Source organism: Pseudorca crassidens, chromosome 1 (assembly GCF_039906515.1).
Source record: "Pseudorca crassidens isolate mPseCra1 chromosome 1, mPseCra1.hap1, whole genome shotgun sequence".
NCBI lineage: Eukaryota > Metazoa > Chordata > Mammalia > Artiodactyla > Delphinidae > Pseudorca > Pseudorca crassidens.
This window is the reverse complement of record NC_090296.1, coordinates 49,207,220-49,227,038: the sequence shown is the minus strand read 5'-3', so window position 1 is coordinate 49,227,038 and position 19,819 is coordinate 49,207,220. Positions and strand designations below refer to the sequence as shown.

Below are 19,819 nucleotides of genomic sequence, written 5' to 3'. Positions count from 1 at the left end.
CCTCAGACAGGCTACTCCAAGTCTCCCTAAACCACCTGCATTGTTCGACTATATTTAGCAATGAACATTTAAACAAAGAGAAGACAGTTTATTGGATTAACAGGTCGGGGAGAGGAGGATATAGAAATGGTACCACTTGCCTGGCCTCCCTCACTCATCCAATAAACACACAGTTTTGAGTGCCTTTTGTGTGCCAGGCACTGTGCGAAGTATATTAACCTGGCAGGTCTCAAGGCATTCCTCTCCTTGGGATGAAATGACTCTGAGATCCAGAATTAATTATTAGTATTAATTGATAAGTATTAATTGTACCAACCACAGATCATTCGCAGGGGTCCCCATGTTTATGGTCCCAGAGGTGACGGGGAGACGATTGGGGATCAAGGAAATGCCAACTGCAGTAGTCCCAGCTCCTATGAGGAGCGAATCACTGTTCTCTCTTCCTCAAGTCTCAACAGAAGTGAGCATGTTATTTCTCATTGGCTCATTGTTCCCTAAAGCCCCACCAGTAGGAAGATAATCTATTATTATTGGCTCAATTTCTCTACCTTCGTTAGGGACACAAGTTTAATAAATCTGAGCATACTTCTGGCTGAGTCAGGTTGACCAGGATACAATTAACAATTGCTTCAGGATACATTTTGATCTAAACCACTGTCTGTATCTAAACCTTTAAGATGGAAGAAATATCATCATATTCAACATTGGAAAAATGCTAAATACACAGGCTGATGCTTCACCTACCTTTTCTTATAAAAAGCTTGAGTTAGATAATCACAAACAAAACTTTTAAAAATACCCTGATTATCTGTAAAGACGCTTTCTGGAGTAAGTAACAAAACCCCCAATTCAAACTGCATTAAAGAATAAAGAATTACACTGTGGCAGCACAGGAAGTGCAAGGGTCAGGCAGCCTTCAAGGCCGGTTGATTCAGCAGAGCAACAATGTCTATGAGAATCCAGGTTATTTTTGTCTCTTCACTCACCATCTTCTGTGTTGGCATCATCCTCAGGGGAGAGGCAAGGTGATTACAGCAGTTCAGGTACAAAACCTGGACATAGCAATAGCAATATTCACAAGAAGGAGAGAGAGGCAGATCTTCTTGCTGCTGTATCATGGGAGCCTTTCCCCAGAAGCCCCAACAGATTTCAGCCCCCATGTCTCATTGGCTCCTTAACTCAACACTGGCAAGGGAAATGGGATTACACTTGGCCAATGAATGCCACCCCTGGAACTGGAGATGGAATCAGCATCACCTGGGGCACCTAGCTCTGTGGAGGAAGGATGGCTATCTGAACAAAGTTGGGGGTCTCTGAGTGAGAAAGGATGCTGGGTAAATTACATTTAGTTTCAGAAAACCTAACTTACAAGGGACTTAGGCCAAAAAATTGTTTTTCTCTCATAACTTAAAGGACTGCACTAGCTGGCTGCTGGCATTGATTCAGCAGCTTGGTGATGTCATGGATAGAAACTGGGTGATGCTCTTGGCCTTTTCCTCCCCCATGTTTGTAACTTTTTGACCCCAAGATGGCCACTCAAGTTCCATACATCAAGTCTGGATGCAATACAGGGAGAAAGGGGGGAAAGGGTATGGGCTGTAAGAAGTACTGTGTCCTGGAATTCATGAAAAAGTAGATTTAATCGCCCTGTCTTACAAGGGTCTACAATTTACACACGGAGACAAAACACACCTTAGGAACCACAACACAATGTCAGTACCAAGAGAAGGATGCAAACAACTCTTCAGGAGCAACTGAATGGGCATCAGGGCTGCCTGCCCCACCCATGACATCTGGTTGCCCCCGCCCACCGTGTCGCAGTCCTGCTGTGTTGCTGGCCTTGCTTCAGCTCCAGGCAAGCTTCCAGAAATCATGGCCTGCACACCTGAAGTGAGCAGATCTCTGTCTACTTGTCCTTTAAATGGACACTGCTTTTTCTGTTGGGAAGACAGATAAATGTATCGGAGGCTCTTGGATGACAGTATTGTCCTGGCAGGGGTCCAGGGTGGCTGGGAAGAGAGAGAGAGCATTTAATGGGTCTGGCAGCAGAGCAGTCGAGGTGTGGCTGCCTGTAGCAGGGGACGAGGACCTTTGGCGATGACATTATCTGAGCTTGGGTGGGCTCTCAGCTCAAGTTGCAGATGGCCAGGCACCTCTGGCTGGCAGCCAGCCAGTTGACAGATTACATTCTGTAACCATGAGGTAAGTTTGGAAGAAGGTTAAGAAAAGCAGTTATTCTTTAGTCAGTCACTTGGGTGTTGCCTGTGTCCCCATAACATCTTAAATTCGGGAAGCACAGGGAATCTATGTCTTGCTTGCCTTTATGCCATTACCCTAACCTCTGGCACACGTGAGCTTCCTCTTGCCTTTAGGAACACACTCCAGGATCTTACAATGGCCTAATGTCACCACTACCCCCTCACCCTCCCCAAATTTCATCTTCTTCCCCATCTCCATCTTCTCCTCCTGCCTTGCTTCCCCTTCATACACAGATTGGATAGAAGTTCTGACTCCTGAAGTGGCCCTTCAGAGCTTATTCTCCAGCCCTTTCCACAGCACTCAGCACCATGAACTGCAGCTCTCTCTCCCTTGGCTTCTGGAACTCACTCTCTCCTGGGCTTGGTTCCTTGAGCGATTCTTCTCAGGCGACTCTTTAAATGTCTGTTTCCCTCTGAGCCCTGTCCAGGGCTCTCTGCTTTATTTCTTACTCTCCATGTCCTGCCTGGGTCCTTCATTCAAATTTACAACTACAACCTCTGCTTCTGTCTCCAGCCAAGCTCTCTCTCCCAAACTCCACATATTATATAACTCCACCAGCCCAGCCCCCAGGTACACTGAACTCAACGGGGCCAAGACAGGGGACAAGCTCCAAATGGGATTCCTCTCTTTCTAAAGAACACCAGCATCTATAAGCCAGAAACCTGCAAGTCATCCTAGAATCCTCTGGGTATACATCTTATGTGACAGTCACCATTATTAAGATGTTGCCATCTGAATATGTGACATACTTAACCCTTTCTTCAAACCTTCATCACAGTGTGTCATTGTTTGGTACCCCTCATGTGAAAGACGCCCTGCTGCCTCTTCCCCTCCAAGCCAACCTGAATGAGTTGCCCTGCCTCTGGGACCCAATAGCACCAATAGCCTTCAGCCCCTTCTACTGTAGAACTTATGACTAAATATTTTAATCATGTGTTTCCTTCTTCCTCTCCTATACTAGGCTGTGATTTCCTCCAGGACGACTGTGTCATAACAGTTTTGAAATCTCCAACAAACAGCGTACATAGGGCCTGGCACACAGTAGTTACAAAATCAGTGTTTGTTGCATGAATTATTCAACAAAAGGCTGACAAAACTATAGTACAGTTTTATACTATAAAAGTTCATTGATACATTTTGGTCCACATAGAAAAGAAGAGAAAAAAACCACTGACAGTCCCATCACCCAACTGAACTATAATCACACTTGGGTATATTTTCTTATCTTTACTTCTATGGGTAAGATTTATTTTTACCTAAGTATAATCATACTGCACTTGTAATTTTGAATCCTGCTTTTCTATTACAAATATATATTTTTCATATTATTAAACATTTTTCCAGCTTTATTGAGATATAATTGACATATGACATTGTATAAATTTAAGGTATACAACATGATGATTTAATATACATATGTACTGTGGAACGATTACCATGATAATAGTTAACACCTCTTCACCTTATAATTATCTTTTTGTGTGTGTGGTGAGACTATTTAAGATGCTCTTAGCAACTTCCAAGTGTACAATACAGTATTATTAACTAAAGTCTTTGTACATTAGATCTCCAGAACTTACTCATCTTCTAACTGTTAGTTTGTACCCTTTGACCAACATCTCACCACTTCCCCTACTCCCCCAGCCCCTGGCAATCACCATTCTACTTTGTTTTTATGAGTTTGGCTCTTTCAGATTCTACATATAGATGAGATCATAATGGTATTTGTCTTTCTCTGTCTGACTTATTTCACTAAGTATAATGCCCTCAAGATCCATCTATGTTGTTGCAAATGGCAGGATTTTTCTTTTTTATGACTGAATAATATTCCATTATATATATATATCATATTGTTTACTCTTTAATTTTATTAATAATTTTACTTATATATAGATTTTGCTGTCTATGTAGTCAATCCACTATTTTCCTTTATGATTTCTTCAACTGATTACAACCTTAGAAAGGGCTTTCCTATTCATAATTCAGACAAATATTTAGCCATCTTTCCTTCTAGGATTTTTATGTTTTGATGGACTGTTATGTCTAATGCTTTTATCCACTTGAATTTATTTTGGCATGTCATGTAAAATAAAGGTCTAACCTGCTCTTTTTCTCTTCAGAGTTAAGCAGTTGGGTAAGCATAATTTTTAATAAGATTATATTTTGCATTGTATTGCATTTCAGAACAAGATTGCTAAAAGGAAGTCTGGATAATGTTTCTGATTAAATAAACCTCATCATGTAATTTGGAACATGAGTTAAGTATATGACATTCCAGGAGGTAGGGGCAGGGTAGGGCCAAGTATGAGTTAAGTCTTGGAAACAAGGAAGACTCCCATTTCTGGGGGTATCTTTTAGACTGGTGCATGTGCAAATAGAAAAAGCAGGAATATGCTTATGGACCCCCTAACCCCAGGAGCATTCACAATGCACAAAGGATTGGTTTAGTAATGCCTAGGTATGATGTTGCCACTTCCATTTCTATAGAGGTCTATGAATACAATAAGATGAGAGGAAGAGAGAGCAGATGGAGAAGATATTATTTTTAATTTGCATCACTTCATACAAACCTCAGTCCTGACCCTGTGTTAAACAATGACTCATATCTCCACAAGTTGCCAAATATTTTAAAGACCATAGGAACACTATATAAGCTGAATGCAAATTGGTCTGCAGAAACCTAGGCTGCTGGCATTAATGTGTACAATTCATATATTTATTCAAAAGTCAGGGTGACTTTCCAATAAGAAATGAATCACTCACGAAGCCATTCCTTCCACCACAGTGTGGATCAAGAGGCTCAGTACACATGATGGTGGTCTGCCTTCAGTTTATAGATCTGGGTTTTGGTTAGAAACTCAAGTTCAGCACCTAGCACCAAGGGCCTCTGGTTGTTTTAGTAGGGCAAGGTAAGCTAATGTGCCCATGCACAGTACTGGGAAATTTGCCTTGTGACCCTTTTTGTCATCATAACAGAAATACTTTATAATATCAACATTGTCATTTTGCAGAACTGAGTGCATCAGCAAAAAAGAGACAAAGAAAATTTTGCAGCTGCACGCAAAAACGCACACGCGCACACACACACACACACATACACATCTGGCTCAGCTTTACTGATGAGATCTTGGCTTGGAAATGAAACAATTTTGTCATTCACACAATTTAAAAACAGACCCCAAACCATCATTAAATAAGTAGTTGTCACAGAAGCACAGCAACTCCTTAAGTCACCCAGCCACAGCCTATATACCAGCTATCCAGATTTTTCTCTGAAAAAGTGGTCGAATGTTCAAGTTGGAACAAGGAAGGAGTGCAACTTCCTTGTCTTACATTTTGAGGTTTTCAACTTGGTTTTACAATATTCTCTTTATCATTTACTAATTGTTGACTGATAACTATTTCTTAGCTCTCTTTCCCAGCCAGCTTCCAGATTCTCGGAGTGCAGAGGCTGCACCTTGTTGTGTGGCTCGCCAGTGTCTTGTGCGTGAAGGATGCTCAGGGCATGTGGAGGATGGTCCTGGTGCTTCACCTACACCTTTCGGCACAATCCCAGACAAGAAAATACCTCTGGTACAGCTAGCTCATGTGGTTTGATGGCCTTTACGGATGAACAAGGCAAGCTTTAACCATAGTTAATATATGATGATGGCAAAAATAACTGACGTCTGGCAAAAAATGAGTTAGCTACCTTATTATTCAAGAATGATGATCCAAGTAGTGGATTGTCTGGGCCTCTGGCTCTCCTCTCCTTTGTAAGGGGAAGTGAGGACAGAGGAATGAAGACTTTTCAGTCTGGGTGTAGATGCCAGTTGCTCATATCAGTCTGGTCAAACGCAGCTCTTGAAAGTCTTTTCTCTGTGTGTAGTAAATGACAATCAAGGGTTGGGGGAAGGGTTGATTGTTTCTTATACCATCTTTGAATGTCTTTACTCATGTTTTATTTCTAGGAATTAAAAATAAAAATTTGGTTCACTGGTAATTTAAAGAATTATATATTGTTAACTTTTTTGAAAGTTAGCTTTATCAAGGTATAATTAAAATAATCTAGTTTTTGAGCATTTCTCTCACCTCAAAAAGTTTCCTCGGGCTTCCCTGGTGGCGCAGTGGTTGAGAGTCCGCCTGCCGATGCAGGGGACACGGGTTCGTGCCCCGGACTGGGAAGATCCCACATGCCGCGGAGCGACTGGGCCCGTGAGCTATGGCCGCTGAGCCTGCGCATCCGGAGCCTGTGCTCCACAACGGGAGAGGCCACAACAGTGAGAGGCCCGCAAAAAAAAAAAAAGGTACCGCAAAAAAAAAGTTTCCTCATGCCCATTTACAGGCATCACAGCTCCCAACTCTAGCCCTAGGCAAACACAGAGCTGTTTCTGTTTCTATAAATTTGCCTTTTCTAAACACTTCATATAAATGGAATCAGACATACAATATACAGTCTTCTGTGTCTGGCCTCTATCACTTAGAATAATGTTTTCGAGGTTCATCCATGTTGTAGTATGAATCAGTAGTTCTTTCATTTTAATTGTTGAATATTATTCCATTTTAAGGATTTACCATATTTTGTTCATGAATATTTACCATAGTCACCAGTTGATGGATATTTTAAGTTTCCAGTTTGGGTGGTTATTAATAATGCTCCTGTGAACATTCATATCTGTGTCTTTATGTGGACACATGTTTTCATTTCTCTTGTAAAGATTCCCAGGAGTGGATTGCTAGATTGTATGGCAAATTTATGTTTAACTTTTTAAGGAACTGCCAAAGTGGTTTCCAACGTGGCTGCATCATTTTACATTCCCACCAGCAGCGCATAAAAGTTTCAATTTCTCCACATCCATACTAACACATGGTATTGTCTGTCTTTTTGATTCTAGTCATTCTAGTGGGTTTGTAATTGTATCTCTTTCTGGCTTAAATTTGCATTACCCTTGTGATCAATGATGTTGAACATCTTTTCATGTTCTGATTTCCATTCATTCATCTTCTTTGATAAAATGTCTATTTAAATCTTTTGCCCTTTAAAGAAATTGGATTATGTTCTTATCATTGAATTATAAGAATTCTTTACATATTCTGGTTACAAGTCCTTTACAGATCTATGATTTGTAAATATTTTTTCCTAGTCCATGGCCTATCTTTTCATTTTCTAAATGGTGTCTGTTGAAACACAAAAGTATTTAATTTTGATAAGGTCTAACTTAGCAATTTTTTTCTTTAAGTATCATACTTTTGATGTCAACCATTTTTATATTATGTTAAAATTAAAATTTTTGTATAAATATATTTAACATTATATGCAAAATATGTAATTTTATGTAAAGATAATGTTTAACGTTATTTCGAATATATGTTAAGAGGGAAATTAGTACCAAAGATTTCTCTGTTATCCCTCCTGACCTGCTTTGTATTTAGAATAGAAGCAATAACAGTACTCCATTATAAATTAGTGTTAAGGTTTTTCAGAGCCACAATGAGAGATATTCACTGCGTATCACCCAGACCTGGATCCCCAATCTGTCACCTGGGCCACAGTACCAATGCAAGAACACTTCCTAAACCCAGCTTGACTTAACTGTGATAGTAGAGCAAACAAAACATACAGACACTCTTCTGTTGCCTTGTTGATTTCCTGGACTGTGTTTCCTTTGTGTGTTTTTGTCATTTTCCTTCATTTTCTGCCCCCTGCCTCTGCTGGAATTGTCACCATGTGAATTGGTTTCCCAAAGGGTTGCTGGGTTTGTTTCTTCCTTGTGCTAACAGGAGCTATGTGCCTGCCTTTTGTTGAACATTAAATACATGCTGGAAGCAAAAGTATCATTACTATAATGCTTTATGCTTCTGAGGCAGCTTTCTCATTAGTGTCTAGCATACTGAGCAAAGAAGTTAAGTTATAGAAATAAAGAGAAGTGTGGTGTTGACTGTGCAAGCAGAGTCCCCTTTTCACATGGCAAGGCAGGAGGAAAAAAAGAAAAATAAAGAATTCTGAATATGAAATTCAAAACCCTTTACAGGAGGCATCTGGAAGTATTTACTCCTCTTCCTGAGTCAGCCATTATTGGGCAGCAAGAGCTGATGAATGGGAGCTGGGATTGTGTATGAGAGAGCAGCAAAGAAAAGAGGGAGAGTTGGAGCCTGGAGAGAGTAAGAGTTGAAGCAGAGGGTCCAGAGCCAGCAGAGAAGGGGATGGTTGAAGGTGTATGGAAAGAGCACCTTGTTAATCGTGCTAAATGCCAGCAAAATGTGGCGATTTGTGTGGGAGGGTGGAGGCATTGACCTTGAACTGGAGTAGGAATGCATCATCCTCTGAGACGAAGGGATGAAAAGAAAATGGCTACAGATAAACGTGTCATTTGGGTGGAGTATACAATGGAAAGAGACTGTGCCTGATGAAAGCAATTTTACTTGATGAAGTAGGAGATGAAGTCATCTGAAGTGTTCAAGTAGGGGCATTAGCACGTGAAATTTTGGGATTATCAGGTGAGGGAGAGGGAGAGTAGAGAGAACCAAGGTTAAGTTAAAAGATCAATGAATGAGGACAGTTAGGATAAGCCAGAGAACGAGAGGGCTATGTGGTTTTCTGCAGCCACACATGATGGCTGGTATTTAGGAGGAGCGGGAAAATGGACTGACACACGTTTGAGGTTCCTTGGGGGAGAAGGCTGACACAAGGATACAGAGGGAATATCCAGGTGGGAAGTATAGTTTGGATGATTAACCATATCTTCCAGGATGGGTAGGAGTGGCAGGGAGGCTCGAAGATGTTGATACCAGTGATTGCCAAAATTATCTGTACCTAGAATCACCTGAGGGTCTCTTAGAAACTCCAAAGCCCAAGCCACATTCCAGGTGAATTGCACCACAATCCTGGGGCGTGGGATGCAAGCACAGACGTCCATACTTTTTGAAGCTCCTCGAGGTAATTCTAACATGAAGATAATTTGGGAACCACTGGGCATATACGTTAGGACAGTGGTTCTCAAAGCGTGGTCCCCAAACCAGCAACATCAACAGCACCCTGGTACTTGTTAGAGATGCAGATTCCTGAGCCCTACCCCATACCCACCGAATCAGAAAATCTGGGGTTGGAGTTCAGCAGGCGGTGGCTTAACAAGTCTTCCAGGTGATTTTGATGCTTGTTAAAACTTAACAAACACTGAATTAGCAGAAAAGAAAGGAATCTTGGTCTTCTCTTGAAGAGCAGGCATAGTGAGGGAGCTTGAAGGTCTGGTGTCCTTTGATGCTAAACATTTCCAGACCATAACTAGCTCAGCTTTGAGACTTGAAAAGTTCAAGGAACTAAACACTACTCTGTTGGATGGTCATCCACAGATAGGTTTAAACATCTCAGAATTATGTCAGGATTTGGCATGGTGAGTAAACTTGTGATCTACAGCACACGTCTAGATCTTCAGTGTTTATAGAGGATAGAAAACGGTAACCTCAAGTGGCATAAGCTTTGATGGGGTTTACGCAGGATGGAAAAGCAGCACCAGGGAGACGTGTGAATCCTGACCCCGACGCCTTCCTCCTGTCTCAGGGTGTGTGGGAGAAACGGCAGCCTCCACTGGAGACGGAAGCAAGGAAACGCGCACCTTTGGGAGAAGGTAGGCTTCAGTTGATGATGGTGGGAGAACACTGTAGAGAAGAAAACATTGAAACACTTATTGTCTGAAATGGTGGCTTCAGAGGGCATGATGGAAATGGGTGAAGGGTTTGGAGAGAGGGACTGAGAGTGGGAGGGACAGAAGGGAGCATAAAGCTGCCAAAGGTAAATACAAGCTTGATGTTTGGGCATAAAACGCTGGGGAGGAGGGCAGGTACCGCTTGCCTTTGGGGCAGTGGCCATAGATCATTGGTATGAAAGTACTTGGGAGAAATGACTGGCTTTCTCAGCGTGAATTATTTGGTGCCTCTGTGGTTGATGGCCCCAGGCAGTCCTTTCCCCATCTCTCAGGGAGCTCAGTCACCTTGTGAAAGCCGCAGTCTTTCACAAGGCTGCTTTGCATCAGGCGGAGCAGCCATAGGCCTCGGGAAGCCGCCTCAAGGTGGATGGGGGTAGAGGGGCCTGTTATGGGATGAGCTCTTTCACCTGGGCAACTTTCCCCCTCCCCAGAGCTCTGGAAGTTCACTCCAGCAGGATGTGCCTGCCTGAAAATGGTTCCAGGGCCCAATTGTTATCATAAAGGAAAGCGGGACCAGGAGAACCCTGAAAACTTTTAGATAGTACTTATCCTGGCTCTGACTGATAAGTGAGGCAGGAGGAGAAAAGGAGGAAGGAATCAATCAAGGAGATGTTAGCAAAAGCAGAAAGAAAACAGGTCCTTTTTGCTGGGCTAAGTAGTTTGGCTTATGATTTCTGTCTGACTCACAGCCACACTGGGGATTCTGGAATGAATTATATCCAGGTATGAATCAGGCATTGTGACGGCCACAAGATGTAGCTTAGTTTACAGATCAATACAATTGCTTGGGCTGGTCCAAGGCTAAATTGTGAAGCTGGCATAACTTGTTTCTGATTGTACTCCGTTTTGGGGCCTGTTTTCCTTCTCTGGAAATCCTTCTCCTCAGATTTTTCTCCCCCTGTAGTCCTGTGCTCACCCTTCAGGAACATCCACAGGGGCTCAGGGCGAGGGACAGCGTGGAGCATCAGCCTCCTCCTTCTACCTAATGTTTTGATGGGCAGTCATTACAGACCCTCCCTCCCCGGAGACTCATAGCCCACTGTTGCGCTCCCCAAATACCCCAGTCCGGTTCTTGGGAATATCACAGTCCCCAGGCAATTCCTTGGACACAGGACTAATACTCAAAATACGTAACGACTCACAGGGCAAAGGCACTGATTGATGAGTTGGAATGGACACCAGCTGTAAATACCTCAGGAAAGCAGCGAGGTACATGCTGGCCCCGGAGGTGCATCCTGCCCGCCCAGCCTCTCAGCCCTGCAGTGGCCTTGGCCTCTCCCGCCTCAGCTGTCCATCCCGTGTGTATATCCTGGGCTGGTCATTACCATCAACAATGACCCCTTCTCCTCTCCGACTCAATCATTCTCTGCTAAAGTTTCCGCTTATCTCCCCTAATCCAAAAACAATTTAATTCCAACAGCTCTTTGACACACCTACATGCTGTTGATCCAACCATTTTTTCTCTATCCCTCCAACCCTCTAGTCCTCCCTCTTATCTAGCTCAGATTCCATAGCTCGTCATTATTATTACTCCCTCACACTCTCATCCCCCTTGCCTCTCTCGTACTCCAGGGTACTCATGGGGCATCCTAGTTAAATCCAGCTCGTCACATACTGCACGCTCATGTTTGCATAGCCGTTGTTTCCTACCATCTTAAAAACAAAACCCTACCTTGATCCCACACCACCTTCTAGCCGCTGACCCATTCCTCTCCTCCCCCTTATAGTAAAATCCCTTGAAAGAGCTGTCTATCTTCACTGTCTCCAATCTCTCCTCCCATTCTCTGTTAAACTCACACCTATCAGGACTTCCCCTCCACCATTCCAACAACTCTGCTCTCGTCAGGACCACCAGAGACATCCACTGTAAAATCCAGTGGTCAGTTCTCAGCGTTCATCTTACTGGATGGATAGGTAGCATTTCATAGCTGATCACTCCCTTCTTCTTGAAGCATTTTCTTCTTTTGACTTCCAGGATTTCACACTTTCCTGGTTTCCCTCCTCTGTCATGAGCCATTCCTTCTCAGATTCCTTTGCTGGTTCTTTTTCATCTTACTGACTTCTAAATAGTGAGATACTTCAGGGCTCAGTGGTTGGACCTCTTCTCTTCTCCATCTGTGCTCACTCCCTGACTGAGCTCATCTCTTCTCATGGCTTTAAATACCACCTTTGGCTCGATGATTCCCAATTTTATATTTCTAGCAAAGACCTCTCACCTGTATTCCACTCTCATATGCCAACTGCCTATTGGAAATCTCCACTTGATAGATAATAGGCATCTCATATTTAACATGTTCATAATGGAACTCCTGTTTTTACCTTCCAGTGGTTCCTCCTACAGTTCTTGCAGCTCAGTAAATAGCAACTCTATCCTTCCAGTTACTCAAGACAGAAATCATAGAGCCATCTCTATGTCTTCCTTTCACTCTCAGACCCTACGTCTAATCCATCAGCAAACTTCAATATATATCTAGAAGCTAACCACTTCTCATCACTCCAGTTACTTCTACTATGGTACAAGCTGACAATGTTTCTTACCTGAATTATTGCAATAGCTTCTTAATTGGTTTCCCTGCTTTCATTTTTGCCCCTCCTCCAGTCGTTTCAATATAGCAGTGATTTTTTTCAAACATTAGATGGCAAAGCTCCCTTCTGAAAAACTTCCCCAAAGTATCCATTTCATTCAAAGCAAAAACTAAAAATTTTGATGCTGGCAAGGCTCCACAACACCATCTGTTTCTCTGCCCCTTTTCTCCTCTGACCAATGTCTTCCTACTCTCCCTTATGTTCATGCCACACGGTGGCCTCCTTGCTAGTCCTCAAATGTGCCAGGCATGTTCCAGCCTCAAGGCCTTTGCACTTGCTATTCCCTCTGCCTGGAATGCACTTCCTCTGCTTTGCTAGTTCCCCAACTCCAAACATTGTTTCACTCCAACAGTTTTAATGTCACACTCCCAGGAACCACTGTACTTAATATCTCAACTCACCCCCTCATCCTCTTTTCTGGCACTTCCCATCCCTCTTTGCTTTTAATTTTTTTCCCCCCAGCACCTAATCACCATCCAACATACTGTAGTTATTGGTTTATTTATTGCATGTGTTCCCCAATATAATATAATCTCCATGAGGACAGGATAGGAATTGTTACCTGTTTAGATTGCTGTGTTGTCCTTTGAACAGTCTCTAACACATGTTATGTGCCTAATAAATATTCTCTGAGTGAATGAATGAATATGGATGAGAAGGACAGCAAGGGCAGCCTTGATGCATAAAACATAGATTATCAGTATCAGAAACCACAGTCCACAGGGAGAAGTATTGCAGTAAAAAGGGTCACAAAAGAGTAATATGTTGCATGAACAAATAATCCTAAGAGAAAAAAAGGAGAAACTAATTTCCTTCTAGCAGTCAGATATTACCTGGTGCTTTTTCCTTCTCATCTCATGGTCTGTAGGGAGGTGGACTTCAAACATTACCCTAAACTCAGATTTAACAAAATCTGAAGAAGCCTTAATATAATCAAATTACCTCATGGCCAAAGACAACACAGTGCTACATACATAAGAAATCACAATCTAACATCCAAAAAGTAATTAATTTTTTTCTTCCAGTTTTGTTGAGATATAACTGACATACAACACTGTGTAAAGTGTACAGCACAATGGTTTGACATATGTGTACATTGCAAAATGATCACCACAATAAGATCAGTTAACATCCATCACCTCATATAGTTCCAAAAATTTTTTTTTCTTTGTGATGAGAGCTTTTAGGATCTACTTTCTTAGTAACTTTCTAATATGCCATACAGTGGTGTTAACTAGTCAGCATGTTGTACATTACATCCCCAGTATTTATTTATCTTATTACTGGAAGTTTGTCCCTTTTAACCACCTTCATACAATTCACCCTCCCCCAACCCCGCTTCTGGTAACCACAAATCTGTTCTCCATGTCTGAGTTTATTTTTTCTTAAGATTCCACATATAAGTGAGATTATACAGTATTTGTCTTTCTCTGACATTTTACTTAGCATAATGTCCTCAAGATCTATTCATGTTGTACAAATGGCAAGATTTCCTTTCTCTCTCTGTGTGTGTGTGTGTGTGTACGTGTGTGTATATACTGCATTTTCCTTATCTGTTGATGGACATTTTGGTTGTTTCCATGTCTTGGTTATTATAAACAATACTGCTATGAACTCAGGGGTGCAGATATCTCTTTGACATAGTGATTTAATTTCCTTCAGAGATATACCCAGAAGTGGGATTGCTGGATCATATAATAGTTCTATTTTTAATTTTTTGAGGAACCTCCTTACTGTTTTCCATAATGGCTGCAACAATTTACATTTCCGCCAACAGTGTACAAAAGTTCCCTTTCTCCACACCCTCAAGATTTACTTTTGTCTTGCTGTTAATAGCCATCCTAACAGGTGGGCGGTAATAGCTCATTGTGGTTTTGATTTGCATTTCCCCGATGACAGTGATGTTCAGCACTGTTTCATGTACCTGTTGGCCATTTGAATATCTTCTTTGGAAAAAAATCTATTCAGATTGTTTGTGTTTAAAATTGGATTGTTTGGTTTTTTGCTATGGAGTTGTATGAGTTTTTAAAAATATATTTTGGATATTAACCCCTTATCAGATATAAGATTGCAAATATTTTCTCCCTTTCCATAGGTTGCCTTTTCATTTTGTTGATCATTTCTTTGGCTGTGCAGAAGCTTTTTAATTTGATGTAGTCCCACTTGTTTATTTTTTATTTGTTGCTTGTGATTAGGTGGCAAATTTAAAAAATCATTCACCAATGTGAAAAAGTTTACCCCCTATGTTTTCTCCTAGGAGTTTTATGGTTTCAGGTCTTATATTTAAGTTTTTAATATATTTTGAGTTAATTTTTGTGAATGGTGTAAGACAGGGGTCTAGTTTCATCCTTTTAAATGTTAGCATCCAATTTTTCAAGCACCATTTATTGAAGAGACTGCCTTTTCTTCACTGAGTATTCTTGGTTCCCTTATCAAATATTAGGTGACCATTTAAGCATGGGTTTATTTCTGGGCTCTTGATTTTGTTCCATTGGTCTACATATCTGGCTTTATGCTGGTACCATACTGTTTTGGTTACTAGAGCTTTGTAATATAGTTTGAAATCAAGACGTATGATGCCTCCAGTTTTGTTCCTCTTTCTGAGCCTTGCTTTGGCTATTTGGGGTCTTCTGTGGTTCTATATGAATTGTAGAACTGTTTCTCCAAAAAGTAATTTAAATCTTTTACTGAAATCTCACAAAGAGATACCAAAGTAGAATACATTATACAACAGGTGGCATAATTCCTAAAGATTCTCTTCACAGTCAAAAGTATTACTTTCGAATTTAAATAAAAACATAATTCTCATAAAAATACATAGTGATTGTGGGTCAAAGTTTTTATTTTAACTCATTAAAATGATGATGAAGCCAGTTCAAGGATGATAAGAGAATATAATGTATATATAGTTAGTGAAAGCAAAAACAAATGTAAGAATAAGACTGTTAGATACAAAACCTATTTATTTACCATAGGACAATAAACCATTATCTTTGAGGTTCTCTTTTCTACTTTCAGAAATAATTTGCATTGCTACAGGTCGAAAATTATTCTCTATAGGTGCCTTAGTCAGCTCAGGCTGCCATAACAATATACCATAGACTAGGTAGCTTAAATAACAGAAGTTTATTCTCTCATAGTTCTGGAGTCCAAGCTCACCATGTCAACATGGTTAGTTTCTGGTGTGAGATCTCTCTTCCTGGCCTGAGGAGGCCCACTTTCTCCTTACATCCTCACATGGCAGAGAGAGAGAAAGTGAACTCTCTGGTGTCTCTTCTTATAAAGACACTAATCCCATAATGAGGGCCCCACCCTCATGACCTCATCTAAATATAATAACCACCCAAATGTTCCATCTCCAAATATGATCATATTGGAGGTTAGAGTTTGAACATATGAATTGGTGTGGGGGGGCGGGTGGTGGAGACAATTCATTCCATAGCAGTAGGCAAAAATATTTGCATTAGCAGGTTTCTGCAAAATTTAAAGGCTACCCTTACAAAATTGTAAAATGTTCTAATAAATAATTGGAATTAGTAAGTCAAACAACTTTCCAGCCTTCTGAATTCAGATGACCCTTAGGAAGGCTTATTAGACAGGATCCTGGCATGACAGGGAAGGCATTTGCCTTTCAAGGTTTGGAAAATTTTTCTTAACATCACTCATTTACTTCTCTGTAGACCCACTCCAAGTTCAGATTTATGAGTTCTGAAGCTTACACAGTTTGAGGGGGGAGGGATGCTCTGTATGTAGAAGAATATAAAATGGGCATGTAAACACAGTACTTGGGTCCCAGGGACTTAGGATGAGCCTTTGCTAATGAAAACTTCATGGAAAATACATGTCTGGCGCTCTTCATAGCAATTTCCACAATTTCTCTCTAAATCTCTCTTTTCCTCTACACATTCCCTGAACATCATCATCTTTCACTGCTGCTTCTTTCCCCACTCAAAACTCTTCTCCAGCTCTTCTTGGCCCATGAATCTCTTCTAATGTCTTTCTAATATAAATCATTTTAACCTCTACAGGTGTCTTCTAATTCTTGATACCTACAATCTCTATAGCAAGAGGCAGGAAGAGTCCTTCTTAGAATCAAGAGTAGGGTAAGATTGTGAACATAAATACAGTAAGGTTTACTCCCTCAAAACCTACTTTTCAGGGAAAGGCCGTTGCTTCTTTCCACTAAGGTGGAGATGACTGAGGAAGCCTAATGTGTACCTCCCTCAGGAATTTTTAGCAATAGTTGGGAAGCCTTAAATCAAAAAAATGAAAACCATTATTTGTGGAATTTCAGGCAGAGGGGACAAGGTCTGTGATATTTGAGGGGCATAAAGAATGGCAATACTGATTTTTAGAAAAGCTCCCAGGAACACACATTCTACAGGATATCACTCACCTGTCACCATAACCAGTTCATCACAGCATCCTTCCGGTGTGCCTTCTGCTGGGATGATGAATGAAATTGCCGTCACATCAGTACTGCCACTACTTCCCCGCCATTGTTTCCCTTTTTAATAATGAGATTGGTGGCCGTGTGGGTAGTATGGGATGCACTGTTTCAGTAGCTTACAGTAGCTGGCTTGAGTCCCACTCAACATGAGTGTCAGAATTCCTTTAAGACCCCCTCATCATGCAATATCAACTGAGTTAGAAACATGGCCTTGCTCTCTGGACAATTATTGGAAGAGACAAAAAAAATTGTCAGATACAAAGATCTGTAGAATGCTGACTTCATTCAGAAAGTGTATTGAATAAATAACACACTGAGACTTTTGGAGAAGGTAGAAAAAAGGTGTTTTAAGGGCTGACAGGAGAAAGGAAAGCAGGAATTACCTCAGAGGATTCTTGTCTTTCTATTAGCTGGAAGGATGCAAATATGTATTTTTCTATATGTAGAAAATCCTCCAGAGGCGGCCCGGCATCAGCATATAGATTTTGCACAACAGTGCAGGACTGCCCAGCAATGCAATGGTCTCCATCCCAGGGCTTGCCTGGCTTCTCCCTGCCCTGGGCTCCCTGCTGAGGTCACAGCCATGTGGAAGCCAGGCCTTCCCTGGTGACTGACAACAGAGCTTGTCAGCCAGCTGGGAGACAAAAGTCAATTGCTTGGGAGAGGTGGCAGATGAAAGGCTGGCTTGGTGCTAATGTGACTCCCTCCAGAGGGTAGCAAGTGCCTTGTGTAGAAGGCTTTGTGCTCGTGTGCTGTGTAGATGCCAGTGCCGCCGGGTGGTGCGTAAGGAAAAACACATGCTGCTCGATGCTGGTGTTGCTAAAGCCACTTTAATTTTCTGGGAGCATCCTTTTCATGGGAAAGAAGAAAAGCATAAGGGATGTCACCTAAGTGGGTTCTGGGAACACAACTAGGGCTGTAATGAATGCAGTTACTGGGTACATGGCCTGCAGTATTCATTAATAGAATGCAAATGTTCTGGAAATAGATTTTCTTTTTCATTCCCTTTAGGGCATTCCATTTATTTCTGCAATGTCCAAAGAGAACCATTTTCCTGTATGCTCTGAGTATACAACCCTTTTATACAACTCTTTATTATATGCCTGGTTTAAAGATACCCTAAATGCCCACCCTGCTGCTGTATATAAGCAGGGAAGGATACGTTCCATGCTGAAAAGAGCTGGGAACTCTGATGGTCGGCAGGGTCTTCACCAAAGTAGTGGAATGCAAATTAACAGGTCAACTTTGTAGAATTAGGCTTTCGCTCCTGGAATTATTAGCAAGACTCAGCTTTTTTTTTTTTTTTAAATGCCCTCTCTGAGGAAGGAGCAAAAGAGACAAGAGTAAAGCTTCTAGGCTAACCTGATGTTTATTAATGGCCCTGGGGCTCAGTTGAGGGGAAGAGTTGAGACTGAGATTCAGTAATTACTTATGGGAAGCAGGAAGGAACACTCAACTAATATATCAGATAAGAGTTGTAAAACCCCAGAAAATATGAAGTAAAGACTAGGCATTCAGGTTGTTTATTCTCTCCAAACCTAACTTCTGACCTCATTTCTTTTATCTTGAGAAGGAGGAAAATTACTTTTATATTCAGACCTCCGTATCTCCTGGCTCTCTTTATGTGTAATATTTCAGAGGTCCAAGGCTATATAGGTAAATGAGAGGGGTTTTTATGCTGGACTCTTCCCTGCCCACAGCTCTGGAGCATCACCCACCAATGGTTTGAGATAGGATGATTCAGGCATATCAACCCAGTCATCTTCCCCGGGCTCCATGCCTCTCTGCAGACACTTAAGCAGAGGTACCTAAACAAAAACATTTGGAGAATGGGCTGGGGTGGGGGGACTCTTTTCAGGCAAACAAATAGGATCATCAACCCTTGCTCCCTACCTGCAACTTCCCAACAAGGGAAAGACCCAAATTTATGACGCTCCCAAAGTGTCTTCCTTTCAGAATTGGAAATAAATGTAAACGCTTACCAAAGTAGAAAATCTTAGCTAGAATACTGTATTTTTCTTTTTCCTACCACTCTGTAACTATTAGTCTTGCTGCTGATGGGTGCTTAAAGGAAGAATTAATGTCCAGCCTTGAAATTTTCAGGATGAGATGCTGGACCGGGAAAATCATGTTAAAATAAATTTGATAGGTAAGTCGCCCAGGAACTTGGAAGGCGGAGCTGAGTCTGAGAGCATGCCACGTTGTTTTCAGCTTAACCTGACTCCAGACTTTCTTTATCTTTTATCATTTTACCATTAAGAAACTTCAAGTTCCTGCACTGTGTGTTGGCATCTTTCCACCAGTCATGTCCCCTATAAATGTGCCACACAAAATCTGCCTTCAACAATAAGTCTACTAAGTCTACCTTCAACACTAAATCTACCTTCATCAGTAGCTCCTTGAGCCTGTTCAGTGGCCCCTCCTTACTGGACACAGTCTCGGTTCCCCACTCTGGATGCAACCCCTGGAGCTGCCCAGTTCCCAATCTCTTGAGGGACTTTTCCCCTCCGCGGATGCCCCTCTTCCTCCCCCTTCCACTTGTGTCCCAACCTCTTGAAACACTCTGCATCTTTAGTTTTTCTCCTCAGCCTTGTTCCTGGGTTGTCACGTATTCCGTGAGTTTTCCTGGATAGAGCTGAACAGAGCTTTGGATCCAGTGAGTAGATGCAGAGAGAAGAAAGCCGTGTTAGCCCTTCTGCCCCAGGTCAAGCGTCCAGGAGAGCAGTCTGATTTTTCACACCACTATAAATGACTGCCTTTTAGCACAACTCCTATGCTTATAGCTAGAAGTGAGACCTCCCTTTCTTCTATAGAAGTTACATTATATAAACCAGTCCCTGAG

General features: G+C 41.6%; 1 long non-coding RNA gene across 5 annotated transcripts in view; it reads left to right on the top strand.

Moving 5' to 3' along the window:
• Positions 1-7,302, top strand: part of LOC137223686 (uncharacterized) — a 50,008-nt gene extending 42,706 nt beyond the window's left edge. The window contains exons 7-8 of one of the 5 annotated variants that reach the window (XR_010942989.1): positions 1,660-5,832; positions 6,340-7,302. This is a non-coding gene — a long non-coding RNA (uncharacterized lncRNA). Of the gene's footprint in view, positions 1-1,659 lie in introns of all 5 variants that reach the window. The other 4 variants (XR_010942986.1, XR_010942988.1, XR_010942987.1 and 1 more) reach the window with 4 other exon arrangements.
• Positions 7,303-19,819: the final 12,517 nt, after the last annotated feature.